Source organism: Girardinichthys multiradiatus, chromosome 21 (assembly GCF_021462225.1).
Source record: "Girardinichthys multiradiatus isolate DD_20200921_A chromosome 21, DD_fGirMul_XY1, whole genome shotgun sequence".
Classification (NCBI taxonomy): Eukaryota; Metazoa; Chordata; class Actinopteri; order Cyprinodontiformes; family Goodeidae; genus Girardinichthys; species Girardinichthys multiradiatus.
The window spans coordinates 37,792,222-37,817,329 of record NC_061813.1 but is presented as its reverse complement, the minus strand read 5'-3'; the positions used below and the strand labels follow the sequence as shown (position 1 = coordinate 37,817,329).

Here is a 25,108-nt window from a genome sequence, read left to right as displayed (position 1 = left end):
GCGAACCCTGGTCCGGACCAAACAACCGGACCAAGACCCACTTTTTGAGGTGGTCTCGGTCTGCTTCCAAACGGACGCTGTTGCGGTTCGCTTATGGTCTGAATACAAACCGGTCCCGATCCAAACCAACTACAAAGCGTACGTCTCTTTGGACATAAAAAGCCACCGTAGCCGGTAGGAAAGGTGTGTGTTGTAAGGTAATCATACCTGATAAGCTGTGTGTTGCTTAGCAACGCTACTGGATTGTTGTGGGACAAGGCACGTAGAGAACGTCGGCGTTCAGCACGCATTCTCCGACGGGGTTCCAAAATTATAAATGGAACGTCTCAAAGTCTGTGTTGAATGAGCTGCTCTTCACCCTCACAATAATATTACAGCTTTAATAACGGCACAAATATGCAGAACAGAGATGCTGCACGCAGCACGTCTACAGCTGTTTTCCTCAAATTCCGGGTCTGTGCTTTGTCCCGCCCCAATCATTTCTGTCCAATGGGAACAATGATCGCGTGGCTTTGTTTACATGTAATAGTTCACTTGCAAAAAGTACAATGTGAAAACAAATGAAAAAAATAAAGTTCGCTTTTGGTCCGAACCAAACAAGCGGACCAAAGGACTTTCCTGGTGTGAATACATCCTAAGAGTTAAACGTAAGATCGTCTGTCCGACAGCTCCCTGCTATTAGGAATTAAATCTGATGCCTTTTGAGTTTCTCAAACCTTTCATCCACCGTTAAACTGACCCAAAAGTCTGGTCAGGGCAACAATTTTCCTGAAAGAAGATGCAGATCATAATTTTACACCGGACTCCCATTTCTCTTCAGCTGTGTAAAATCTTAACCTTAATCTTAACCTTAAACCTTAATCTTAATCTCAAACTTAAAAAGTTGCTGCCACATATGCTGATTGCAAGAACCTTTTTTGTTTTTTTTGGAAAGTTTCCCTGGGTATTATATTGGCCTCTATAATATGCACCCTATTTTATCCTGCTCATAAAAGTCAAATTAATCAAGTAGCACCAGTATTAGTGAGCTATATGAGATGATTAGGACAATAACTGGTGCGTATCTTTGAGAGAAACATGTCGTCTAACTCACGTTCCCACCCATTAAACCTTATAGCACTCTACCTCCATTAGAAGTGTGGATATTATTCATATCAGACTCCCGAACTGCTCTGAGAGCTTCATTCAACGTTGCGTCAGTCTCACATCTCTGATAATTGCCAAGCGAGTCATATATGGAAAAGGGGAGGAAAAATTGCTTCCTCAAAACATGGCAGATTTAATTTGTCAGTTTGGATGAAAATTGTCTTGCGAGGAAAACAAACGACGGTTACAAGGGCCAATGGTAGCAATTCGTCAGGGGAAGATTGAGGAGCCGGTCTAGAGATAGCTCACATCTCCATAAATCATGTTGACAACTGACTTGAACTGCATGAGGAGGTCTCCCATAAAGCCAGCCTGAAGAGGGGAAGATATAGGACGTCTCTCTCCCACTGCCCAGAAATAGAAACGACAGCTTGATGCATTGAGGATGACCTGTAATGGCTGACTGAAACACTCCCTGCACGCTCATTTAAAGCAGTAAACTGTGAAATATTTTTCATGCCATCATTTGTCCTGCAAGCCATTTTGACCAAACTGTGTTTTTGTTCATAAACTGCTCCAAATAAGAAATAATTGCTTTCATCTGTTGTTCTCTCGGTTCTCATTAAAAACGGCATTAACTCAGATGCATCCTTATAGATTTGAGACCAAGCCTAAAATATGAGAGTATGACAGCTTGAACATCTGCTGAAACAATAGTTATGACAAGATGACTGTACTGTAAATATCACACTAATTAGTGGGATTTACTCTTTGTGTCTAGCATCTGGTTGCATGTGATTTTCCAGTTAGAAAGTGAATTTGACTTTAGGGGATTTGCGTCTAAAGAATAATAAGAAAAGAATGTTACTTATGTTCAGTGAGGAGACATTTCTGACATAAACCAACATGAAGTGAGCACCAGATTGTAAGGAACAACACAAGGCCTGTTGTTTTTTGGTTATATCAAAAGCACCAAAGATTCCCCAAGCCAGTCGTTCTCAAACTTTTCCGACTTAAGACCCCCATCAGAGGAAGAACATTTTACAAATTAAGTAGGCTGCTATACCATCCTTTATTCCAAAAGACTTCAAAATGAATGTCTTTAAACGCTGGGGTAGATTCCCAGTCATCTGTACTCAAGAAACAACAGAACAAGTCCAGTTGCCTTTTACTTAAACACTACAACTGATTTATGCAAGGAAACCCAACATATTTCTTTAAAACATGTATTCAGAAGTGTATTTCCTTCGTTAGTGAGCTGCTGATTTATCAGTTGGTGGCTCAGGTTCATCATTTTTTACTGGGTCAGGTGTTCTGAGTCATTTTCTTGGTTGTGGTAGCCATCAGCTTTTCTCCTAAAAGAAAAAAACAATAAAACTGTGTGGCTTACATGAGGTGTATCCTAGTACTTCAACATGCTTTTTTAGAGCCTCATGCTTTCAGCTTTCAGACACAACAAACAGGTCTCCCTTTACTTCTCACCCTTCGTTGTAACTGCAACATCTTGTCTCAGTCTTCATACCTCTGTTCCGCTTTTCATATGTTGCTGTCTTTTTCTGTTTATGAGTTTACATTTCTAAGACATCCAACATAGCGACACACAAACTACTATTGCATATGTAACTAAAACCCTTAACAGGTCCTTGCACCTGATTTAAGGTAGCGCCTTTTTGCATTAGCAAACACTTTTTGCTCTAAAAGTACTGAGAAAATAAACCTCTCCTGCTTGTCACATCTTCACGGACCGATCGAAGTGGACTGAACAGACAGGCCTAGTGGCATGGTGTCTTATTGCCATTGAAACAATAACAGATATTCTGTTCGTAAATAAGTAAATAAATATCAGAATGGACCCTGCAACCACCTGTCATGATATGACAGATTATTCAACCAATATCCTCACACCTAACATCGACTAAAAACACTTGATGGCTTTTTCCTTTTCAGAATTAACAACAAGCTAGTTTTGTTAAATGAATCCCTAATTTATTTTGTTGAAATTTTTTTTGGTTTGTCACAGATGTTGTCATTTATGGTAGCTGAGTTGAACTAATTTGACTATTAATGTGAAGTTTTGTTGGTGTAACTATTATTATTTTGTTTGTTAGATTCTAACTAACCTTTAATGCACCTTAGCGTAATTTCTTTTGTTTAACTAATTTTGACCAGTTTATGCTGATTAAACCCAGTTAAACCCACTATTTAGTTCCCAATAGTCATCAAACTGGGGACACCTATTAAGGTTCATGTTTTTAGTTTGGATAGTTAAAATATCGGCCATTATACCTGAGAAATGCCCAACCAACTTTTTAGCTAGCTAGCAATGAGACTTTGTTCATTCATATGTCTTTATCTTGCTTCATCAATAGAAAAGTAATGGAGATTTCTAGACCATTCAGGTTTAAACCCTAAGGTGAGATTTGGTTAGGAGGTTTTGCCTTTTTAAATCCTAATTTTAAACTGGGATGGAATATTTCAGTTGTATTAATTAATGTCTTGCTGTTTCTTACCATATTTCATTTGGCCAAAAAGATCTTCCTTTGCTAGTCTCCAAATTAGAAGTTAGTGAGTTTATGTTGCTTAGATCTGCATCATGTGTTAGGTTTTGTTCCACAGATCCAACCACTTGTTTCTCTGAAGACTTGCAATTCTGCACCATGTATCATTTAGAGAATGAGCCTTTTAGGCTTGAGCTTCAACTGCAACTGAGTGGAAACAGCTGGAGGTTTTTATCATTGCAAGCATAAACCAAGTGCAAGACACGATAATTCGGTTTCACTCAAGACATCCTTTACAAATGTTGCAAATGTCCATTAAGCCAATAAGCAAAGTTGAGTGGGTTCATCAAGACTCATCTTCCTGATGTGCATCCTCTACCTGTGTGCTTATTGTGCATACGCCCAGGAAACATAAACGAATAAGAGTCAAACAGGTATGATCTTACATGCTAATTTACAATGCTGAGCGTGTAATACGAGTCATGACCTGTTGATAGCATCAGTAAATGCAGCGTAATGATAAAAGTTGAACTTTAATATCCAGCATTACTCCATTACAGGAAACATTAATGTGATTACAGCGAGGCACCGGCTCCGTAATGCAATTCTTCCACCAAAAAGACCATGATGTGCCGAAAATACATTACCAGAGCCCATGTGTGTTGTTCTCCGTAGGTTCCTTACAACTGTGACACCCATCTGAGTGTGTAAGCTTCTCACTCCCTCTCGCTGCCTCGCTGTCGGAGGCTCAGAAAGCTGCGTCTTTGCCACTTCACCAGATGTTGATTCAAACACCGAACAGATGACAGACTTTGCCAGCAGCTGAAGAGAGAAATCCACAGTCCAACACTCAGCAGGCCTCCATCTCACTTGTTCTCTGCTTGCTTTGTTTACTCATGTTTGTCTCACCTCTTTCTTTATTTCTTCCTTTCTTTACAGGATCTTAGTATTTTGACATGTTTTTGTCTCCCACCTGTTTAACAAATTCACAAGGATCTTCACTTTCTCACCTCTTTTGTGTTTAGATAGCGGTGATCGTGTAAAATTTCAGAGCATAAAACATAGAATTAAGAAAAACAGCGTTGCAAATGGAGCTCTTATTGCTGTAATATATATTAGTTGTAGCATTTTTCTTGAAAGGTAATTTATTTAAGCTGCTGTAGTAAATCAAATCCATCCAGCATTTCCAAAAGTGTAAATCTGGGCTCATGAAGCTGATAAAATATAGCTCTAAAACTCTGAAATGCTTTTTCAAAAAATTTTTAATGCTTAATATTATGCATGCATCCAATTTTAATTAGAGAACCATCACAAAAGGAAAGGAAGGCCAATTGTTGCTTTTTCCAGTTTTACTGGCTCAAAAACAAAGTAATAAAGAGAGGTACCGTCATGCCAACTCTCTCAGCAGACCTTTATAGGATTAAATCTAACTTTTTATTTGCTGAAAATTACTTGATATAAATTACATAAAGCCATCTGCTCAGAACCCTTTTGTTTTTATTTCTGAATGTGTCTCTGAAGACTAAGTAGCAATTAAAATGTACTTAGAAAAGTGACAATGCAGAGGAACATTTATAGAAAGACAAAGACTACTATCCAACAGTTACATACAGTGAGGGAAATCAGTATGAAACTTGTCTAGGCTTTTTTCATTAAATATATTTCTAATTAATCTGCTGTCATTAAATTGACCCCAGAAGCTGTCAACAACACAACGAATCCAGATACAAAGCAATCCAAACAAATACGTCAATATGTAAAGTTTAATAAAGTCCAATGACACAGACAATTCCTTACTGAAATGTTTTCAGTACCTAGGAGAAAAGCCTTGGTTGGCAGTGACATCTTCCTGTATGAAGAAACTAATGCATGCATTACTCAGGTGTGACTTGGACCCATTGTTCCACACTACCCGTCTTACAATCTAGAACACAGGTGTCAAACTCCAGTCCTCAAGGGCTGGTAACCTGCAATTTGTAGATGTTCCTCTGCTTCAACACACCTGAATCAAATAATAAGGTCATTAGCAGGACTCTGGAGAAATTGACAACATACTGAGGAGGAAATGCAGCCATTTGTTTGAGGTGTGTTGGACCAGGGATACATCTAAAAGTTACAGGACACTGGCCCTCGAAGACTGGAGTTTGACATCCCTGATCTAGAAGGTCATTGCAGTTGAGTGGATATAGTTGTTCAAAAAGTAATAAACCAACTGAATTGAATTGATTGGTGAAAAATTGCTTTCTAAATACAGATTTTTGCTGCTTTTTTGGGTTTAAATATATTTTTGCTGCTTATCTTCTTCATTTGTTCAATATTTATTCCCTCCACTATTTAGCTTAATTGTTACCGACATGGTGTGAAATATATTTACTAACAAAGTTTTTAAGTAGATCAATACTTATTTCCTTTACTTTTCAATAAAATACTATTAAAAAGGTCAGAAAGTGAGCAACTTATGGCTGACAGAAAAACAGCAGACCTGGGATTATGGCAACTAAGAAAGATTTCAAGTATCTTTTCAAAAGTAATTATTAAACCTAGTCCCAGCAATCTTAGCTCAGGAGAAATCACACAACATGCTATTTGTTTAAAGGAAGTTAACTGTATTTCCTTAGTCTGCCTAGAAATCATTCAGAGAGGGAACCGTGGTGCATTGAGGATGAATGGACATTTATTCTGTGCTGTGTAGGCCTCTCATCTCCATGTTCTTAATTTGTGCCTGGCTCTTCAAATATTTAGAGGTGGAGCTTCACCACTGAAGTGACTGCAAACACTTGACTAGATGAGAGCAGTTGTTGAACAAGATACTTGCTCTCTCAAACATACCACCGAGGTGATAGGAACTTATTTTTCAAATCATTTTATAATATTACTGCAGTTAATTTTAGATATTAACCAAAGAACAAATTTGAGGAGATGTTAAAGTGATTTCCTGCCACCTCATGGCAAGTTAACACTGAACCTTTGTTGGCTTTACCATTAAATGGTAGAAGAACCTTTCTCAGGACCGGTGACATACGTTTTGCTGCTAGTTTAGACCGCTTACTTGTTAGCATAAGGTGACTACTTGCTCGCATTTTAGCAATCAGCTTTTTCTGATTAAACTAACAGTGTCGTGTTTTAATGTGAACTTTGTTGAAGCAGCTCCAAGGCACTTCAAATTAGACAATTAGCCCTACAATAACCAAATCTAACTGAGTCACCATGCTTTTATCTGCTCAAGACAAACATTTGCTAATGTTTCCTATAAATCACTGAAAGTTTTGTGTTAGTTAAATTCATGGCTATGGCATTTATTTAACTACTGTGTTCATATTAAGCATTCAAAAATATAAAACCGTTATCCCTGGATGTAGGATCAGGTTTTTTGTGAATCTGTTGTCTGTTTGGGTGTCCCAATTGACTGTAGCTTGGATTTAAAAATCCTCCTTTTACATAAATAAATAGCAGTAAATATACTAAATACCAAAGCATCTTAAGTGTGTCAATGGAAGTAAGACTGAGGTGATGAATTTTAGTCCAAATGTCACTACTGGCTCTTCTCCTCGTGTAAATGTTGGCTGTCTGGCAGAAAGCTATTTTAACCAGCCTGGGTTTAAAAATGGATGGTGGTTTTAGTAGCTTTTTCCACCTGAGGCAACTGGTCAAAATAAAAACCATCTTGTCAAAAAATTACTTCAAAACAGTAAGTTGTCCTTATGGAGCCTTTAGTTGGTTTAAAATGCTGCTGCAAAGCTTATAACAGGAAGACAGACTGGGGAGAGACCATATTACTCTGGTTTTATCCTCAATGCATTGACTTCCTGTCAATTTTAAAACTTTTATCTGTTTTTAAATGTTCTTGCCCCTCAAGGACTCAGGGGAAACTCTGGGGAGATCGGATTTTTGCCGTTGCAGCTCCTACATTATGGAAGCTGCATATCAGAAAAGCCTTTTACCATTTTTAAATCTGCTCTTATGATCCACTTCTTCTCTTTGGCCTTTGCCCTGGTATAAGTTGTTCATTTCATTTAGATGTTTTTCTTGTCTGTCATTTTTTTCTTCTTGTTGCTTTTACTTGTTTTTTACTCAGTTGTTTGAAATTCAAATGTTTTATTCATTTAGTTTATTCGTTGTTTTTTTCAGCAGTTTGGTCAGTGGTGTTGGTTAGCATTTAAGCAACTTAGCCTTATGAGAATGCTAACAGACGAAATCATGACTTTATGTTGGAAATTGACAGGAAGAATGGTCTAATATTGTTTGCATTTAGAGTAAAGTAGGCAGTGTGCTACATGATCAATCATAAAGATAATGTTATCTTGTTTTTCAGGGGAGCCACTTTATCTACTGGTTTCCAGCTTTCAAAAATGGCGGTGAAACTTGAGGATTAAGAAACGGAGTCAACAAACAAGTTCATGTTATAGGCTGAGTTCATCTTCTCTACCCAGTCTGTGCCTGTAAGTACCTCAAAACCCAATTATCACACTATTAGATGAAATCCAACCAAGATAGTTGTTTGAGACAATAATCTGATGAAAGCCAAGGACATCTACATTAAAACCAATTTAATCCAATAAAATCTCAATGACTGTAAGAATTTCAAACTACGAGACATCAGAACTGTTCTGAAACTCTCCCACTAGTATAAATAAACCTTCACAGGAGACATCCAACGCCGTGAATAGTTCAAGAAGAATAACTGATCCTCCCCACTGATTGGAGACAGGCAATAACAAACTCTTGCTGTAGTTCCTTTTCTACATTTTCTATTCTGTCTCATCTGCTACTGCAGACTCCTGAGCTCACAGAAAGGACACAGGTAATGTTATTTCAAAGAGGAGAATCAGGTACAGAGGCGGGAGGGGGTGTAGTGATGGGTGTTAAGTCTTTTCAGACGACGGTTGTGACTGTGGCTGATGTCTTTTGAACCCTGGGATCAAACAGCTCATCCATGCTGGTGTGTGGAATGGAGGAGGAAATAGTAGATGCTCTGCCCCAAACGTCCACCTATTGCTACAACAAGGCGTCAGGGAAGGTCAGCCTGGTCAAAATAGCAGGAACACTGGAAGCTTAGGACAAGATTGAAGCAATATGTTTTCACTAGTGCTTAGAATAAAGGCTGCATTGTGTGTAGAACATGGTTTGGTAACACCAGATCTATGGGGATCTGTTTATATACAACACAGTTTCAAATTCAATATGCAGTGAAATGAAAGTTAGCTGTGTCTGTTATCCTTTATAACAATATCATTGGAATATAATCACATAGACTAAACGTCTTTAAGGTTATTTGTTATAGATGGGCTAAAAGTTTAGAAAATTTAAAGAATTCTTCTTTTAAATTCAAATACTGGTTATGAATGCACATTTTGACAGGCGCCTGTAGTTTTTTCAATTGTGCTAAATAGTAAAGCGATATTCATTATACTACCACAAGGTGGCGATAACCCACTTTATTGATTGCCTAGCTTCAAGATGTTTTTTTAAAATGGAAACCTGGAAACAGAACTTCCTCAAAAAGCACAAAAAACAACCCAGCCGTTCCTCTTCTGGTTTGTTGTTAAAATTTATGAGGTGAACACCTCCACATTTCATTGGACGGGTGAAATGATCCTGCCGAGTCATATCTGTCTACAACTCAGCAGCAGACAGGGTTCCTGCACAGTTGGGATAAATATACAATTAAATTTCAGTAATTATACAGATAAGTATTGAAATAAACAATGAGAATTTGGAAAAATATTTGTATTTCCAGACTTTAATTCCAATCACATTATATAAATGGTCAGTCCTTCATTCCTATCGTGTCCCTCCATCTTTCCATGTGTCCATCCTTCCTCCCTTTCTTCTGTACATGTCTCCTACCTCCTTTCTTCCCTGTGTTCTACATCCATGCCATGCTTGTGTCCTCACATCTTTACTTCTTTGTATCCTTCCTTCTTCCCTTCCTCCTTTTCTTTCATTCCTGCTGGCTTTTCCATCCATGCATGTACCTTCTTTGTTTTAGTGATTTAATATAAATGTAAAAGACTGAGAAATCAGTAAACTTATATCTGGAGAAGTAAGTGTGGTATTGTTACATATAAATCATGAAATAACTGGGCAACACTTAAAGTGAATGGATATTTACTCTAGGTCTTTATCTCAACTGTGTAGATGCACTTTTACAGCAACATTAAAACAAGCATTAGTCCCAGACCATAGTTCGTCTGGGTTTAAAGACATGTTGTAAAGATGATACATTTTGATCTATGTTATCACTTGTTTTCAGTTTCCAAATACACCAAGTTTTTCCATCCGCATGGAAATGCCTTTAAGGAGCCCAGAGTGCAGGCTTTATTTGCATGTCTTACCCCCAAGTGACACAATGTACGTCTCAACTCTGCCACGCCACAGAACAAAGTCTGCGGTAATTACACACTATTTGTAGTCAATGAGAGTGTTTCCAGTGCCTCTGCAGGGCGGCGACCCGGGCATATTTTTGTTGGACGCAGATCACAGTGCACCAATAGGATACTGAACGGGCACAACATCCATATTTTCAAATTCAAATTTAACAAAGACCTACTAGATTTTCTTCAACGCCTCGCTTTATTAATAAATATATGCGTTTATTTATCAATCTATGCTGTCTAAATTAATCATTTATGGTTATGCATAATATGCACAGATGATGTAAACAAAACATGGATTTTATTAAGCAGTTTTCACTGTTTTATGTCCGTCTCCAACAGAATTAATTGGTTTGAATTTCCAGCGCGTGCTTCTCAGAGCACCTCTGTGCTTCACAGTGGAGCTGGTTAGAGCCCTTCCAGTGTAAATTGGGACTGGAGCGAATGGTGGCGGAGTGCGTGGCGTGGCGGGACGCAGCAAAGGCACAAGCTGTGCAAATCCATAGTTACTCTGTCTGCTTTGCGTATGGTGTGTTTTCCTCTCCAAATTACAGCGCCACATACAGGCCTGGCATACTTTCTACGGGGTTATTGTGTAGATGTAAACATTTCTGGAAACAGTGCTGGTTTTTGAGGAACCTATTAGGCAGGGCTGTATGCTGACCTTTTTAGCTTATAGCACTGATGCTACAGAAGTTGCTGTTTTTCTTTTTAGCACATAACAAAAATGTTTAGAACCAGCAGAAAATGTCTCCAAAATCTCTAAAAATCAAAAGTACTGCATTTTATTACTTAACCACACTGACAAACAGTAATGCGTACGATGAAAACTCAATAACAAGAAATATCTATTGTTTGTCAGTGAAAATCCTTTTTATTTATTCATATTAGTGTTGATGTGTTTTAATATTTATTGTTTTAGTATTTATTGAAAAATGTGTACAATTTGTGTCATTCTACACCGTGTTGCACCTTAGCATTGTAAAAGTCCTTGTCCCACTCTGTTATACGTATAAACTATTCCCTTCTTCTCCAACATACCTTGGCTTGGTGCAGTTTGTGTTTTTGTTTCTTCTTGATGGGCTTGTTTGTGTTTTTATTGGTTAAAGGTTTAAAATATAGCTCCATTTTTCCAGCATGAAAATCCCGCTTCCTAATTCCACTGGATTCTCTGAAGCACATTTGCACACGTCTACCAGTGAACTGGTGATGAACCGCAGCAATTGTTATATGATATATGGCTAATGACATTAATAAGGGAACACTTTGTTATCCCAATAGACTACAGCCACTATGTCGCACTGTACAGCCCTGCTTTTAGGAACAATAAAAGGAAAATATTTTTTGAAAAACTCAGTTTTCATGTGAACAAAGTCTCTACTTGGCACTTTATTGTGTATCACACAGAGCAAGCACAAACCTCAATTCTGTTTTGTTGGAGCTTTATGTTATAGATCAACAAAGATACATGTAAACTGTAAAAACTGTATCAATCTCATATATGAGGTATTGGAAAGCATCTGTTAACTTCATTTTTCAAGTCTTTCCACATTTTCTCAGCAGGATTTAGGTGTGGACGTCGACTGGGCGCTTATAAAATGAATATTCTTTGATCTAAACCACGGCTGTATGAGTAGGGTTGTTGTCCTGCTGGAAGGTGAACCTCCATCTCAGTCTCAAGTCTTAAGCAGCCTGTAACAGGTTTTCTGTTCTGTATTTAATGCCGTTCATCTTACCATCAATTCTGACCTGCTTTCCTGTTTCTGCTGAACAAGGGCCTCCCCACAGCATGATGCTGCCACCACCAGGTTTCACTATGTGGATGGTGTGTTCAGAGTGTTTTGTGCCCTGTTAGGTTTCTGTCTCACATAGTGCTTCGCATGTTGACTAAATGGTTACATCCTGTGTCTCCTACATTGCTTTCTTTCAGCAGAGGCTTTCTTCTTATCACTCTTCCATAAAGGCCAAAACCTCAGAGATCTTCAGAGAACAGCTGCATTTATACTGAGATTAAATAACAGACAAGTGGACTCCAATTAATTAACTGGGACTGGATTTTATTTGGGGTATTTGAGTAAATGTGGCAGAATACGCAAGCATGCCAGACTGTTCAGGTTTTTATTTGTAAAATATTTTATGTATCATTTTGTTTCTACCCCACAAATATGTGTTACTTTGTTTAGTCTACCACATAAACTGCCGGTTGTATATGTTGAAGTTTGTGGTTGTAAGTTGGTTTTTCAGTTTTTCTGTAAAAATACTGATAATAATGGACAAGCAAGCGTATTTCCCGTACATGAGGGTGCTGTGCAACAAGCTGTAAACAGTGCTGGCATTTCTGCAGCTTATTAAATTGAACGTGTCGGCATACAGCTGCTTAATAACACATCTAGCTCACACTTGTTCTGACCATCTGTTCGCTGCTGTTTCTTCTTTGTTTTCCATCTCCACCAAGTTCGCAGGAAGGCTCTCACTCTACAAAAAGCTCGTTTTACACTCATAATTTATTTGTTTTCATATAATCTACTGTTATGAAGACAATATCTTCATCTGTGCCAAATGTGCGAAGGATGTTAATTTATAAAAACAGAGGTTGACGGCAGTTCTGTGAGCAGTGGCTTATTGTTTTACCTCTTCTCTGTCTCAGATAAACAGCATGAGACTTTCCTTTGTTTCTATTTTCTACATGACTCCTTCCATCGATCGAATGCCTCTGTGTATGAAAGAAAAACAACAACATAAACCCAGATAGAAGTCTTCACCCCTCCCCCCCCCCAGTTGGAGACCATCCTATCTTGATTCACATGTCCTTTAAAAACAGATTCAGATGACTGGTTCTCACTTCCTTTGCAGCTGCAGATGGGGCTGGTGAAAGCGGCATTATGAGCCCCCCCCCCCCCCCCCCCCCCCGTTTTTTGAAACCTCTCAAGGTGTACGTATGGTTGTGTTGGTCTGTGCACGGACCCGGATCTCTTTCATCCCTGCATCCGTGGCAGGCTGCCACGAGCCCATATCATCTACCATAATACACCTGTTGGGGCGAATTTGATACCTGAAGATAATGGATTGGAGTTCAAAGAGGAGAACACGGACAGGAAACTTTTCCAGAGGTCATATTTCATGAGCAATCTGCGCTGATGCAAAGACACACACACAGAAACATAAAAGACACCGTCATGCACGCATGTACTCACAAGTTAGGAATTAAGATTCACCCACCAGCGTGCAATACTGTGTCATAATGGCAATTTCTGCAACAAAGCAAAGCGTGAAAAGTTGAAACATGCTTAATTTCCTACAATTCTGACCAAAAACGTGTTGAATCCTTTTCCTTCTTTATGTTTCAGGATCCAGACATAGAGCATTATGTGGGTGGGTTGGGTAAACAAATTTCTAAGGAGTTTGTACATGTTTGCTCACTGGTACATAGCCCAAAAAAGTGACAGGTGCAGAAATGGAAATAGAGGTTGATGAAAATCTATTCTCTGAGTTCATAAACTGTACACATGGTTCTGCACAGGGTTGCAGAATCAGGCAAAACAGTGCAGGATACTGGAGCTGGCACACTCTGTTTGCTGAAACATCTCTAACCTCAAAAAGTCAGGTACAAAAACTTCATAAAAAGGCTGTAAACTGACTGACCAGCTCCTGCTGAAGACTAGTCCTTAGTTCTAGCAGCCTGAATGAACAGTCAACATGTAGAAAATACAGATTCCTTTTGAAAATGTAGCTTCACTGTTGATTTCACAATTTTTATCTCTAAAGGTTTAATTTTGTCTTCCAAGCTGCCTTCGTATGCATTATTTTCTGAGAACAATTGCTGGGTTCCAGACAAACAAAGAGGACACTCTCACAATCAGTCAGTATAAATTATGGCTGCAGGATACTAGAAAGTCTTGAAATGACAATATTTTGGGTAAATATTGTAATGATAAGATCAGATGGGATATCTGCCTATGGTCTTCTTTCCTCTCTTACTCATCTGTGCTTCCATCACTCTGTGACCTTTAGCATTTTGGAAAAAGTTGCGTGTGTCTGCTGTGAGACGTTGTCCAGCTGGCTAAATATTACACTAGCACGTGAAATGCATGTTTATAACACTTGGAATATATTAGCCGACAATTATTGCATTCCCATCAGTCCTTTGCAATGTGAATATTGCACACACTGAAAGTGCTATGATAATATATTCGCAATATATTGTGCAGCCCTAATGGAAATTACTTTTGGTTCTCAAAGTTGTCATGAATTCAGCAGTGAATGAAAGTTTGGGCCTTGAAGTATTTTAAATAGAGCTGCACTATATTAGAAATTAGGGGTGCACCAATTGCAGTTTTCTGGCCGATCACGATCTTTAAAAAACCTGATGCCAGTTCCGATTTGGACCAATACTGATTTTTCACCTGAAACTGTCAGGTGTCAGTTGAAACAATACAAAATTGTTTTAACTGCACATCAGGTAGTCCTCTCAATTATAAATGAAAAGTTCAGAGCATCGCAATCCAAACTATTATATTAACTAAAATAAACAACCAAAAATCACTTCTTTTAGTCTTTTTATTTTTCACATTTTAAAAACAAACCAAACTTGCACAACAGATTAGACTACAGACCTGTTTTGAGCTTCTTAACAAAAGGGGACAGTGGCTGATTTTCAGACCTTTGGGGGTAGATAAGATCAGTTTCCCATGCAAGTATCGGCTGTACGCCCAAAATCGATTGGTGCATCCATGTTAGCAATATTTATGTTGAATATTATGATTTCTTCACTTTGTTTCTCATCTGTCATTATGATTCACTCTCTGTGGCCTTTAGCATCTTGGTGACAATCGTATTTGTCAGGTGTGGGTCTCTGCTGTTGCCAGACTCCATCCAACAAGCTGAATATCTTCATGGCAAGCTAACTATGTATTCATGACACTGGAAACAACAACCAACAAATATTGCAGTCCAGACATTCCTTTGCGATATCAATATTCTGTATACTGTTACTGCAGTGATGATATCCTTTCGCGAAGCGCTGAAACTGTGACTCTGGCTCACCAGCTGAGAGTCACATGGATGACTGACAAACTCTAAGCACACAGATGGAAATTGTTCCTGCTTCACAAACTGTCCTGTACCTCAGAAGCTGCTGATAAATATGCAGGACTCACTGAGTTGCATGCTCATGCATAAGTTAGTTAAGATGCTGGGTTCAACAAGTAAAATGTTTAATTTGCAGATTGTTTGCATGCTTTCCTTGTCATCAGACCAAAGCAGAATAAGTCTTTTAATACACATCATGGTGCTGCTAATGTTGGCGTTTGGTCTCCTACTTCAGTCATGTAAAGCCCGCTGCCATTTAGAACTGGAGCCGCTTTTGGACTGAATCTAACGGACTGTCCTTGGATCCTCTTTGGTTTGGGTCATTTCTCTCGGAGAGTAAATTCATGTGCAGATTGAAACCCCAACACTTTTCCAAACATTTAATTAGCTTAGCTGGCACACACAAGCAGGCTACATACGGTCAAACACAGTGCATTAAAGTAGATAGAGAGAGCGACATCATGCTGAGAGCTGTGGAGTATAGAAACCTGATGGATGTGTGGGTCACATTTATGGCAGCTCATCCTCTCCTCTGCTATAGGATAGGAAAAATCTAGCTGGAGCACGCCAGCTCCAGACACTATAACTCATTCCCTGTCTCGCTCCATTTTATCTGGCCGAGTACATTGGTGAGTATTTGGCTCATTTTGGGAGGGGGGGGGGGGGGGGAAATAAAACATAATCACTGTCTGCCAGCACCAAGGTCGGCCTGTTTTCCTTATTCATTGTGATGATCGTTTTGGCCTCCACTGAAGGTCGATGAGCTGTTTATTTTTAGCCTGATCTCAGATAATGGATCAGTTTGGGGTAGTTTAATTTTGACATAATTGCAGCTCAAAGTTCAGAAGATATTTTATGTGTTTTTCTTGATGTTCTGATTAGAGCGGCTGAATGTTTAAATAGATTGTCGCTGATCTGTGTGGCTGTTACCTTAGTTCAGACTACATTCATTATTTAGGAAGGAAAAACCCCACGCTGTATGTTTTCTTGTCAATAAATGTACCAAAGTTTTCAGTTTCTGATTCACAGACATGTTGCCTACTGAAGGACACAAATCCAATATACCAAAACATATCGGCAGCTCAAACAGCCTAAACACCACTAAACTTACTGCAGAAAGAGTGAGGGAAGTTGAGTTTGGCCAAATATTTCTTTGTTGTTGCTATACTGCTTTGCAACTAATGTAACATTTTTCAAAACCCTGTTTATTTGCAGTTAGACAATGCCACCTTTGTATGAAGGATGTGGGTTGAGGAGCAGAGTTGAGTATGTGGGCTGCCCCCATGAAAAACGTACAAAATCCTCTCTGCCAGTGGTGTGAGTCCTCATAGGGGCCTAAATGAGATTCTATAACCAGTGGTAAACTCATGTTCCCAAAGTGTCAAAGCTCATCCCCGCAGAGTTCAGTTTATTAAAAACCAGCTCCAGAATTTGGGGAGTGGTTAGGATGGAATAACCTGCATGTGTCCCTGACCTCATCTCCCATAAAATCCTGTAGGATTGGCTTGGACCAGTTGCCACAATGACCAACACAACCACCATGACTGAGTTGTGCTGGCTGAAGGATGGGATGGTGAGCATGAGTAGGAGTTGGCGGTCTGGTTGTGTATGGTTCTTCTTGGTCTCGTTTCTTCATTTATCCAGTCAGATTAACACCAAACACGAGTCAATAGCAGAATAAACAGCTAGTCTTTGGCTGGGAGCTTTTGGCTTTTTCATGGGCGCAACCTCCACTCCCAACTCTGCTGCTCAACTCCTTACAATCGGGCCAACAAACTTGGTGCCAATTATTTTATACTAGTTGTAATGAAGTTCTGACCTCAACATTGGGACCCATCATTAGGCATGGGCCAGCGGTCGGTATCAAGGGAGAGGACAGTTTTGAACAGTTGTGGTTTCAGAACCACAACATTTGTACGTTAGGCTGTTCCTAAAGGTAAAATCTGTTTAATCAGGTGCTGACAAGTGTCATAGTGATCAGTGTTTTTCCTGCTCTTCTCCAGCCAGTGAAGTTGGAAATGGTTCTGAGCACATTTCCACAGTTTATCATTGATGAATTGGATGTTTTTGGTGGAAAAAGGTGTGACTACTACAGTAACTGTTGTAGAATGAGATTCTGAAAAGTGTTTGCTTCTTCGTTGGGTCTTTGAATATCCTCAGCAGCATTTATAGACCCTTGTCCAATATTTTTCCTTTTAATTCAGCTGCAGTTTATTATGAGCAGTATGTATTTTATGAGCTACGTTGGTCATTATCTGCAGTGTTTGGATCCACTTCACTAATAATCAAATGGATAATAAAGCGCAGCTCCCCAGCAGTTCATTAAAAACCAACAGGCCTACAGTATGTTTCCACGCAATGCGATGAAGTACCACTGAGGGAGAAGGTTCTCCTGTCAGATCAGCTCAGTTTAAAACAAGACATTTTTTTATTATGTTTTTTTTAAATGTGACCTTGAATGTCTGGAATTTAAAAAATATCCTGTCAGGTTGGGAGGCAGAATAATTTGAATTCAGAGATGGGATTTCATTTATTTGTAAAGATGAGATGTTCCCGTCCTTCTCTTTTTAATTGGTCCGTTGCTGAGTAGCAGGTTAATCAACAAAAAATCTGCATCTGTTGATGTGGGATCAGTTAAATAACTTGTTTTAACACATTTCTACCTTTACTGCAGTGTGTTTAGGCTGTAGCAGGAACCCAGAGGAACCAACTTATTACTTGGAGCTGCATTAGTTGTGTTGGTACCCACAACTCAAATTAAAGTGGTACTTTTAGCTGTCTGAATACATTTGTTCACAGGTGCTTAGTTAATGCTTCACTGTTTCAAACTGTGCCTCCAGTAAAGACATTTATTGTCCAAAACCTCAATAGAAACGGCGCACTTACAGAGAGATTAACTCGGGTTTATGATAAAGTCAGAGTTTACCATCTGTCTCAATATTAGACACAAGATGTGAAAAACTCGTGTATAAAGTTTTGTTTGAAGAGTTGGCAGCTGATGTTGTCATAAACGGGTTTTTCTTTGATTATAACCAAATGTAAATGAAACAGTTGAAGGACCTGCTGGATTCTGTGCTATGACCCAAAGACCTTTTAAGATTTAATTTTCATCATTTTAGTATGCAGTGCCTTGCAAAAGTATTCATACTTTCCAGACTAGACACAGCCTCTGACGTTAATGCATTTCATTGTGATTTTATGTGACAAAGTTGTACATAATTGTGAAGTGAATAGAAATGATACGCTAGCCCCTCTAAGTCTGTGCTTTGTAGAAGCTCCTAATCTGCAGCTCCAGCTGCCAGCCTTTTTTGGACTACGTCTCCACCTGCTAGGCACATCTAGAGCCTGAAATTTCTAGCTCAAGCCCTGTCAGATTGGATGGAGAATGTCTGGGAGCACCAATTTCTAAGTCTTTAGATCTGGGCTTTGACTAAACCATTCCAACACGCAAATATGCTTTGCTTCAACCCATCCTATTGTAGCTCTGGCTGTATGTTTAGGGTTATTGTCCTGCTGGAAGGTGAACCTCCGCCCCCAGGTTGTATCACAGCAGTGTCCCAAGTAGGGCCCGGGGACTAATTTTTGTGGCCCCTGACTGTAGTTCCAGAATGGTTTACAGTATTTGGACCTCCAGAACAGGCTGTTGATGCAGCTGGTGATATTGTTTTTTTATTAGAGCAAAGTTTTTCTGACAAGCTGAAATCTTCCTGAAATGGAAAATGTTAGATATAGCAGGAAGTAATGATGTTAATATTGTTGTTTAATAATAAAACGTTTCGTAGTAAAAAGGACCACAAATATCCAAGTCGTCTCTGTGGGAACCAGGCTGAGTTGTACGTCGGCCGCAGTCATGTCCGTGAAGGTGGTGTTTTTTTCGCCGCAGCTCTGGCGCCGATTTCCAGGTCATAAAAAGATAAAAATCAGTCGACCCACCAACACCCGCCCTTTGGGTTATGGGTCCACAATAATTTATAGATCCCTTTCCCACAAAAATAGGACTACATTGTTTCATTAAATGATATAAATGGTTTGGATACCACTGCTGTATCACATTTTTCTGCATCTCAGCATCCTTTCTTCTTTCACTTCATAATTATGTGTGACTCTCAGTCACATAGCAGCCCAATAAAATACATTAAAGATTACATTAAATGGTATGAGTGCTTTTGCGAGGCACTAGGAACTTTTGGCTATAATTTTGTTATTTATATTAATACTCATAGAGCGTTAATAGTTTGATAATAACAGAAAATGTGCTTTTTCATTCCCTCTCCAACCACCATCAGAGTAGCTCCTGCACAGAGAGACACCACACATCAATAAAATTACATCATTGGAGAACTCTTTTCCAGTGTTTAATTCCCCCCTCTGCTATATTCTGAATCTCTGTGAAGGACCAATAGTGCTGGAAGAAAGATTATCTTCACAGATTACAGTGTTTGTCTCATTTTCCTTTGCAAATCGATGTCTTAATATCTCCAGTCTGCATTTAGAGGCTGTTGCGAGCAGCAGCTTCTCTCTCTTTCAGTGAATGTTCATTGCAGTGCAGAAAGTGTCAGGAGGTGATTTTAAAACATAATAGAAGAACAACATTCATGAATGTGGTTTCAAACTTTCTTTAGTCAATGGCCATTGTGTGGTGAAACATTAAGCATAAAGACAATGAGAAGAACCACAAGCTCATTTCAGTGGAAACATCCAAACATCTCAGTGAAGATCTATGAAGGAGAATTGTGGATTTATACAAGTTGAGAACATCCTTTTGAGCTATTTCAAGACCTGGAGATCCAGAGATTTTCTATTTAAATTATGTGCAACTGTAATCCTCAGTTACAAGGAAAATTAATGAGGATTTTCAACTGCAGCCCCGGGGCCTTCGAGACTCAAGCCTACCCTGAACTGCAAACTGTGGGACAATCAGTGTTGCTGTCCACAGTGAAGCCAGGTTTACATCAAAGGTCTTAGAGGGTGGCGAACAAAAGGAAGCCCCTGCTCCAAAATCAGCACCTCCAAGCTTGACTGAAATTTGCTGCTGCTTACATGGAGAAGATTTAACTCTGTTTTAAATTTGGTTGTATAAATGTCAATTACAAATAAGATATTATTGATCAAAGTCAGTCGTCTTCTGAGTAGAAGAGTTATGCTCAGATGAGACAAAGATTGAGCTTTCTAACCTGAGAACAATAAATCAACTGTTATGTATGGTGGTGGCAGCATCATGCTGGGGGGCTTTTCACTGAAGTGGATTTAATAATGAAGAACAACCTAACATTTTTACCATCTCCTCTACAAAACAGCTTGATGGTTGAAACGTGGATATATCTGGTTGTTTCAAAGATCCAAAAATAACGTTAAAATCTGGCTAACATCCTGACCTCAGCTCTCTTAAATATTTGTGACCTATACTGAAAATCCAAGGAAACCAACCTATTTCAATGAACTAAACCAAGGAGAGCGGTCTTTATTCCAGCCAAAACGATGCCAGAAGCTTGTGGAGTCCAACCTTCTAGGGACATTCAAACCCAGGACACTACAGCTGTTTCTCCTCCCATAGCCTTTTAGCTCAACCCCAGTTGGAACAGTCAAAGTTTTAAGGGTGTCCCAGGTGTTATTTGTTTTTTTGAGGTAAAAGGGGAGATGAACTGGCAGTACTCTCCATAGTTATGTTAAAAATAAGTGCACCCTCTTTTATTTCTGAGGGTTTAAATTTGGGGTGTTCGGAGTTTGGCCCAGGGGACTTCTACAGCCCTCAGATTTATTTTTATTAAATTTTATTTATATTATTTTATTCTATCTACAGTCAGCGGAGAGCCAAAACCCCTCCCCCGCTCCTTCTAGTAAACGACCAATCAGCGATCAGTATGCAAATGAGCCTACAAGTAGCCTGACTAGCTAACGGTGTCAGATTTCTGTCTTACTGAGAGGAAAAGCCAAAGCGGTAAACATTGAGGAAGCTCCATGAAATTCGTTATAGCAATTCATGCAGTGAGACACTTTATAAATAGTTCAATGTAAAAACAGATGCAAATATAGCGTCTATTATGTTAAATCAACAAAAAATGCTTTGCTGTTCATTTCCAAATGTGAGCCTGTCAGTGGAAATGTTTCTCTCTCACATAAGAGAGACATGAGTGACCGGTGCATAACACAGACTGAGGAAAAATGACCTGGGTGTGAAAGACCTCTATATCAAGCCCCACCCACTTTCTAGTTTTTATGCAGTTTTGAAAATAATTGCAACACTTTTTACCAAGCTTTTCTCACATACCAGTAGTTCCTAAAGAGCTCCATTCAGTTAATGCTACATGATGCATCCATTTTTCAGGACATTTAAAAAATCCAATGCTGCTCCTTTCTCTACCAGTAGCAGTTATGCTGGGAGTACTTCAGAGGCAGCAGCTAGCATGCTGGTAACTACACCCTTGCCATCAGAGAAAAATATTTCTCCCACAAGTACTGCTCCTCCAATGCACCCTGCAAAGATAGGTCTAGTGATTTAAATGACAGTGAACCATCTCAGCCAATACTGGGTAGCTACCCAAAGCGTGCATTCGTTACATGCACGCTTTGTCGTCCACTTCCTGAGGACGACAAGGAAGTGGAGCAGTGAGGCTGTGGAGAATCTCCAGGCGTGTTTAGGCTGTACAGACTGGGATGTGTTCAGGACTACTACCAACAGTCTGGACGAGTACACAGAGGCTGTGACTTCCTACATCAGCTTCTGTGAGGACAGCTGTGTACCATCATGCACCAGGGTGAGTTACAACAACGACAAACCCTGGTTCACAGCTAAACTCAGAAGGTTAAGACTGGATAAGGAAGAGGCCTTCAGGAGTGGGGACAAAGACATATACAGAGAGGCCAAGTACAAGTTTGGCAAGGCAGTGAAAGAGGCCAAACGACTGTACTCTGAGAAGCTCCAAATCCAGTTCTCAGCCAACGACTCTGCGTCTGTCTGGAAAGGGCTCAAGCAAATCACCAACTACAAGCCGAAAGCCCCCCACTCCATCAACGACCGACGCCTCGCCAACGACCTGAACGAGTTCTACTGCCGCTTTGAAAGACAAAGGGACAGTCCTGCAACCATCTCCCACGACGCCCCCCAACAGCTGCAGCCACAATCCACCACCCCCACCTCCCCAACCTCAAGAGGGGCCTTGGCACCTCCAACCCCCACCAGCCCCCTACCCACGCCGAGGACGGCTCTTTCCATCCAGGAGAGGGACGTCAACAAACTCTTCAGGAGACAGAACCCCCGGAAAGCTGCTGGTCCGGATTCTGTCTCACCAGCCAGCCTGAAGCACTGCGCTGATCAGCTGTCTCCAGTCTTCACAGACATTTTTAACACCTCACTGGAGAAATGTCATGTGCCAGCCTGCTTCAAGTCCTCCACCATCGTCCCTGTTCCCAAGAAGCCAAGGACCACAGGGCTTAATGACTTCAGACCCGTCGCCCTGACCTCTGTGGTGATGAAGTCCTTTGAGCGCCTTGTGCTCTCACACCTAAAAGACATCACCGACCCCCTCCTGGACCCCCTGCAGTTTGCCTACAGAGCCAACAGGTCTGTAGATGATGCAGTCAACCTAGCCCTTCACTTCATCCTCCGGCACCTGGACTCCACAGGAACCTATGCCAGGATCCTGTTTGTGGATTTCAGCTCTGCCTTCAACACCATCGTCCCAGCTCTGCTCCAGGAGAAGCTCTCCCAGCTGAGTGTGCCCGACTCCACCTGCAGGTGGATCACTGACTTCCTGTCTGACAGGAAGCAGCGCGTGAGGCTGGGGAAGCACGTCTCTGACTCCCTGACCATCAGCACCGGTTCCCCCCAAGGCTGTGTTCTCTCTCCTCTGCTCTTCTCCCTGTACACCAACAGCTGCACCTCCAGTCACCAGTCTGTCAAGCTTCTGAAGTTTGCGGACGACACCACCCTGATCGGACTCATCTCTGATGGTGACGAGTCCGCGTACAGATGGGAAGTGGACCATCTGTTGGACTGGTGCAGCCAGAACAGCCTTGAGCTCAACGCTCTAAAGACAGTGGAGATGGTTGTGAACTTCAGGCAGAACCCAGCCCCACCTGCCCCCATCACCCTCTGTGACTCCACAATTGACACTGTGGAATCTTTCCGCTTCCTGGGAACCATCATCTCCCAGGATCTCAAGTGGGAGCCAAACATCAGCTCCCTCATCAAGAAAGCCCAGCAGAGGATGTTCTTCCTGCGGCAGCTGAAGAAATTCAACCTGCCAAAGACTATGATGGTGCACTTCTACACAGCCATCATTGAGTCCATCCTCACCTCCTCCATCACCATCTGGTACGCCGCTGCTACAGCCAAGGATAAGGGCAGGCTGCAGCGTGTCATTCGGTCTGCTGAGAAGGTGATTGGCTGCAGTCTACTGTCGCTCCAGGAACTGTACACCTCCAGGACCCTGAAGCGGGCAGGGAAGATTCTGGCTGATCCCTCCCACCCCGGTCACAGACTCTTTGAGACTCTCCCCTCTGGCAGGAGGCTGCGGTCCATCCGGACCAAAACCTCACGCCACAAGAACAGTTTTTTCCCATCTGCCACCAGCCTGGTTAACAAAGCCCGGAAACCACCCTGACACTCTCCCTTTCCCCCACACCGCCCCTTTTTTTGCTGACAGGACACCTGTAACCTGTAACTCTATGCGTTACATTAACGCTCAGCTTGGACTCCTGCTTACTTGCACTGCTTTACTTGCACAATGATCACCTGCACTGTTGTATTGCTCTTGCATCTTATACTGCTCTATATTTACTCTCACTCACTTAAAACTGTGCACTTATATTTATATTATATTGTAGATATGTTTGTACTGTTTAATTTGTACTGTATTGCACCGACTACGCCAAAACAAATTCCTTGTATGTCCAAAAACGTACTTGGCAATAAAGCTTTTCTGATTCTGATTCTGATTCTGATTCTGACATCATTAAGATCATTCAATCCTGCCTGGTATTGCACACGACCATGGTTAGAGTACTCTGTTATTCGAGATGCATGCTTTGTTCTCCCTGTTACACTGCTAACGAGAGGGATGTTGTTTTTACCTTAACTGGTTTTAACAACTGGAAAGCAGCACTTGATCGGGACAAGGGGCTACAGAGACATGTGTCAAGCCACAACCATATCCATACTTCAGCCATCTGGACTCAGCCAAAAGCAGAGAGGCTACAGGAGGGACTGTAACCTCTCTGGTGGTTGGCAAAACACAACTTGAAAAAAACCATTACTACGTCAAGAGTGCAGGCAGTGCTGTAAAGTTTTTCTAAAACTGATGGAGTACATCTTGGAGAAGGATGAGAAAATAGCAAATATTAATAAAGGTATCCCAAAGAATCCAAAATACACGTCTAAGGATATCCAAAATGAACCTTGTGCAAAAGATTTTTTGATGATGATGTTGCAGTTGACCTGGACACCAAGCCTGCTCTGTGAAATAAAGAGACAAGACTTCTTTGAGATTGGAAAGTTTCTAGTGTGGGTGCTTGGTGTCTTAAAACCAGAAAATTCAGTACTTCAGTCTCAGACAGTGGACATCTGCAGCGCTGCTGAGGTTGTTGGTGCATCACTGGAGTCCTTAAAAAACATCCGGGACGGTGAGAATGAGTACTGGGGGGAGTTGTCTCAGACTGCTGCTGGGGATGACTTACATCCTCCAAAGAGGAGAACAATGAGCAAACTTCTTGGTAAAAGTGTTGTGCTTTCAACTGTGGGCCATACAGACTCTGGTGACCCGAGCATTTCCCCTCCACAGTCTCTGAAAAGGTCTCTCCTCAACATCCTTGACAGGGCTTTTTCAGAAATGGAAAATAGATTTTCACAGAAGAATGTTGACCTGATGAAAGTCATATACAGCCTTGCACCCAAATCTAGTACATTTCTAGATTTAACCCTGTTGCATCCACTGGCTGTGCTGGCTGGCTTTGTGACAAATAATGAGAATCTCAAAAATTAAATCCTTGTGGCAAAATAGATGTTGCTCAAGAAATGTCCAAATGAAACAGACCTGTCCACTGTGTGTTATAACACCTACATGA

At 40.6% G+C, this 25,108-nt stretch overlaps 1 protein-coding gene and 1 long non-coding RNA gene across 3 annotated transcripts in view; one reads left to right on the top strand and one right to left on the bottom strand.

Moving 5' to 3' along the window:
- LOC124858215 (cadherin-20-like) overlaps positions 1-25,108 on the bottom strand; it is a 113,244-nt gene that overhangs the window by 82,636 nt on the left and 5,500 nt on the right. The window contains exon 2 of one of the 2 annotated variants that reach the window (XM_047350131.1): positions 13,153-13,209. The exons of the other annotated variant lie outside the window; for it this stretch is intronic. The gene's annotated coding sequence lies outside the window, so the exon portion shown is untranslated. The remainder of the gene's footprint in view (positions 1-13,152; positions 13,210-25,108) is intronic. 2 annotated transcript variants of the gene reach the window in all.
- LOC124858216 overlaps positions 5,629-25,108 on the top strand; it is a 54,593-nt gene continuing 35,113 nt past the window's right edge. The window contains exons 1-2 of the long non-coding RNA XR_007035774.1: positions 5,629-5,758; positions 7,897-8,023. This is a non-coding gene — a long non-coding RNA (uncharacterized LOC124858216). The remainder of the gene's footprint in view (positions 5,759-7,896; positions 8,024-25,108) is intronic.